We start from the raw sequence: 5,283 nt of genomic DNA, 5'->3' as shown, positions 1-5,283 counted from the left end.
GGTAACCTTATATTTCTTATTTTTCTCTTTGGTAAAATAGAAATAAAAAATTGCAAAGATTCTTACAAATAGGCTTTCCCCTTATGTTTCTATATGTAACTAGTATAGTACCCGTGTGATGCATAAGTTAGGATATGAATATTAAATTTGCATATCTAAACTACAGTTATAGACAACTATCATTAACATAGAGCTTATCGATAATCTTGTTATTAAAATAATAATATATAGATATGTTACTGCCCCATTTCGTGTGTTATTTATTTAAAAATTTGAGAAAAAATACGGGTACGTAAATAAATTTACTTTCAATTCTTCCCCTTCCATCACCTGTTTCAAACTTAAACTCATACGTTCTTTACTTCAATAGTCATCCCCACTTAATATTCTCCCATGCATCGTCTACATCATTATCCGATCATTTAACATTTACCCCCACCATTTACTTTATTCAACTATATATATTAGGGTAATCGAGTAAACAAAAAAACTTTATAATACGTAGGTTAATAGTGATAAAAATGTTGACATTTCCATAATCAATTAGATGAATGACAGGTGGAGCCGTGGAGGGCATATCTAGTATATCTAAAATCTATCAATAGATGGGGCTCCCAAAATCCCTACCCACATACAATCTTTCCCTATATTTGGTCAAAATCGACCTCACCTTTCAACTAAATTTTGAGTAATTTGACATAAATTAATTATTAAAATTGAATTTGTTATTAACACCAATAACCATATTATTGATAAAAATATATTTAAATGCAACTATATATTTTTAGGATGAGGTAAGTGTTCCAAATCCAATAAATCCAAACTCGTTCTATGACATAGGTGGGTACATGTTATTCTTATATCCGCCTACCAACACCATATATTTATTAGTCAATCATCTATTTTTATCTTTTTATTTTTCTTGGATAAATTAATAATAATACTTTAGTACTCGTGCGATGCATGACTTTCCATAATATGAATATCAAATATCCATGACATCTAAACTATTATTACAGAAAATTACCATCAAAATGGAGCTAGATAGATCAGTTTGTGTCTTATTTATTTATTTCCATTATTTTAGAAAAGAGAAAATATATAGATTTATTTTTTTCACTTTTATCAAGTGTCAAGCACAAAATTATTCTCACCCACCCTATACTTCAATAGTCATACCCACGTAATACTCGCCCACCATCTACATCATTTCCTGATTACTTAACACTACCCCCATCATATACTTTATTCGGTTAGAGATCGATAACTTTGAGTCAGGTTGGGGCTAGTGTGGAGGATGGTCCCTCCACCCCTGTACCCGCTTAAAATTCTCATCCTCGTCCTATTCACCACAATAGGTACAATTCTCATCCCGCTCCCCGCCTAATAACATTTATTCCCTCCCCGTCACCCACCCGTGAATCCAAATCCGCCTCATACTTATCCCTAGAGACGATATTTTTTTGGGTAAGAAAGAAGTTGATTTGTAAAACTTTATTCTGGAGTATTTGACAATTGGTTTGTCTAATTAGGGTGATCGAGTAAAGAATTTTTTTTATAATTTTCAGGTTAATAGTGATAAAAATGTTGATATATCCACTATCAATTAGATGAAGGATACATGGAGGCCGGGCATATCCAGTACATCTAAAATCTATCATAATTTCTCCATCACCCGAGGCAGATATATAGAATAATTCATACTCTATCACCAAACACTTTTCTCCATTCCCCCCCACTTGGTTGGGGCGGAGTTGGTAAGGGAGGCGTCTCCCAAAAGCTCTACCCATTGACAATATGATATCCCTTTATTTGGTTAAAACCGACTTTACCTTTTAGCTAACTTTTGATTTTGAATATATATAATGACATAAATTTATAAGTAAAATTGATTTTATTATTAACCACGATATTGATAAAAATATTTTTCATCGCATGGGTTCATTTTTAGGATGGGGCGAATGTTTCCAATTCCAATAAATCAAAACATGCCCTGTCACCAAGTTGTGATGCACAATTTATATATCAAAATAAATTTGCACAAAATTTTATTTATAAGTGATATTGCAATCCTTTATTCCTTGACATCACATATGTTATCTATAATTTTGTGTTGCAAATATAATAATATTAACTTATTATATTATTAAATTAATAATCCAATATAAACCTTTATAAGATATAACCATTATAAAGTATATAACTTATGGAGTTAGAAAATTCAAAATTATCATTGCCCCACCCTCTAAACCTGATATATTCATAGACATACCATTAAAATGTCCGCTCACCTTTTCGACCTAAGGTTCATCTTACCCACCACCTTTTAATTCTTTTAAAAAAAAATTATTTATGAAAACCACCTTTTAATTCTACATTAACCCTTTATGCTTTTGAGAATATGCATATACATTAAATTAGCTATTTAAAAATTATTCTTAAATTACAAATTAAATTAATATTTAGAATGAGTAAATATGTGTCGTATGTGAGTTTGGAGCCTTAAAATCAATCATTCTTTATTATTATATTGTCTAACATTTTATCCCTATATTTCTCAGTTGCCCATCTAGCTAGCATAGATGTGACATACATTCTCTAAACTCGTCATTTCTACAACTCCTTCGTTCATGAACTTAAGATCTCTCCCGCTTTCTATTTTAGTCATTTCCTAAAAGTTCTTTACACTTTGCTTTTTCCATTTCGGCATATAAATTTTACATTTATACACTCATTTTTCCCACTACAACATACAACTTACAATATTTTAATATAGGAGTCAACCACAACTTATTTACTCACAATATCTTAACATTACTTTTCAGTTTTCAGCCACTTGCATTGTTGGACAATTTAGGCTTAGTCTTATTCGACTTATTTTGTCTAAACTTATATTATCTAAATCTATCTAAACTTATTCGTGGCGGAAGTAGGAATACGAAATATGTCAAATTCAATTAAAAGTATACTGATCGAGTATATTGATTTAAGGAAAATGTAAATTGAATTAGATAAATCTGTTGGTCCTTGTAAATAAAGAAACAACATTCATTTATTTCAAAATAATTGATACAGTCACACCACTCACACGTCACAATAAAAGGAGTATGTTTATTTTTCCGTAATAATTATTCCATTTTTTAATAAATGGAGTAACATTATTTAGTCAGACTATTAATTTTAGGAAATAATAGCAAAGATATAGCCACACATTTTGATGGCCACACTTTTAGTTTTTATTTGGTAAATAAGATATAGTCGAGATTGAAGGAAATAATGCCCTTGGTCCAAGTATGCATTCAATGTTAAGTCTAATAAATGCGGTTCAGTATTAATTAACAAGTTAATAATTCAGTGAGATCAAGTGAGCTGAATGCCTAGCTAGAGGCCGCTTCAGTTCAAGTGGAATTAATGATATTAATCCACAGCTTACTCTTGACTGAACCCGTAGGGTCACACAAATAGTACGTAAACGGATCAAGTATTTAATGGCATTAAATACTCCATCTATGGATATTCGGAATCGACGGATCTTGGTTTCAGTGGGAGCTGAGATCGTCACAGGCAAGAAATGAATACTCCGGAAACGATGATATTGCCGGAAACGGAAATATGGATCGTATCGGAAATATAAATATTATCCAAGTCGTAGATGTTGCCGGAAACGGAAACATGGTACGTATCGGAAAATATTATCGGAAATGGAAATATTGCCGGAATCGGAAATATTGCCGGAAACGGAAATATTGTCAGAATCGGAAATATTATCGGAATCGGAAAATAATTCCGGAAACGGAAATATTAAATATTTGTTCGAAACGGAAATTAATTCCGGAATCGGAAATATTAAATATTGTTCGTATCGGAAATGAATTCCGGAATCGGGAATTTAATCGGAAGCGTATCGTACGAATTAGCATCGGACGAGGCCCGCTAGACGAAGGCCTAGCACGAAGCCAGGCCATCGCCCAGCGAGCCAACACGCACCATCGCATGCCAAACCTCGACCAGGCCCAGCGCAAGGCCAGGCCCAGCCAAGGCCTGGGGCGGGCGCACGAGAGCACAGCAGTGGGCCGAGCGCTGTGCGCCTAGCGTGGGCCGCAAGGCTTGCGCGGGTGTACGGTGCTCATGCAATGCTTGTGCGGGAATCCTAAAGCAATCGGGATTCGAAATATGATTAAATCCTAAAACTATTAGATAATGATTATTTAAATAGAGTCCTAGTAGGATTATAATTAAATAAATTAGTATCCTAATAGGATTCCAAAACCTTTTCCATAACTCTATAAATAGGTGCCTAGGGTCACATATTTACAGAGATAATTCAAGTATTCAAAGTGAGTTTTTGAGAGAAAAATTCAGTCACATACCTTGCCTAAAAGTGCCGAAATTATTAGTACCTTAAGGGCGATTCTAGTTGGTCAATCTTAAGGCGGATCCGGACGTGCTGTGGACTATCTACGGAGGGACGACACTTGGAGTCCTAAAGACTTGTTCTTGTTCGGTTCGGGCGCAGCTAGGGAAGGCACGCAACAAAGAGTATGCATCTAAACTATGCTATATGATTATGTGTAAATAATATGTATTCCTGGCTAAATGGTTTTTCCGCATGATTTATGAATTGTCATATGTATCATAACCTAACAGTGGTATCACGAGCCTCTTATTATTTTCATAATCTAAATTGCATGAACATTGTTAAATATTACAAATTTGCAAGAATTAAAAGGGGTGATTAATTTTCGTAATTGTTAATTAATTGCAAATTGAGTTTATTTAATTATACGTACGCAGTTTTTCGGCAGTTTCTTCGTTACTCATCCAAATCGAGTGATTTTTGTGTCAATTCCGCATTTAAAAGGCATTCTAAAATTTTGACAAAAATAATATTTTTCGGCCGAACCCAGAATTCTCAAATTCGAAGCCTAACTATGACTTTTCGGAGGTTTTAATTTTTCGAATGCAAAATTTCGTAAATTTAAGATGTTAAATTAAATATTTGCGATTCTTGTTGATAAATCTTGAATTTTTGATTGACCTACTGTATATGTTTAACAAGTTTGAATGCCTAGCCTTGTTAATTATGCAATCTAATTTGTAATTATGATTAATTTGTTGAAAATTAGAATAATTTAGAATTAATTTGATTTTCATAATTAATTATAATTTAATTAGATACCTATGATTAAAAACCACCATAAAAATTGTAAATTTATGTTAAATTTTAAATTTTTATGACCTAAACTTGAATCCATGTTAATCGGAAATCAATTGAATAATAAA

This window comes from Spinacia oleracea, chromosome 1 (assembly GCF_020520425.1).
Source record: "Spinacia oleracea cultivar Varoflay chromosome 1, BTI_SOV_V1, whole genome shotgun sequence".
NCBI classification, from domain to species: domain Eukaryota; kingdom Viridiplantae; phylum Streptophyta; class Magnoliopsida; order Caryophyllales; family Amaranthaceae; genus Spinacia; species Spinacia oleracea.
This window is presented reverse-complemented; position numbering follows the sequence as displayed.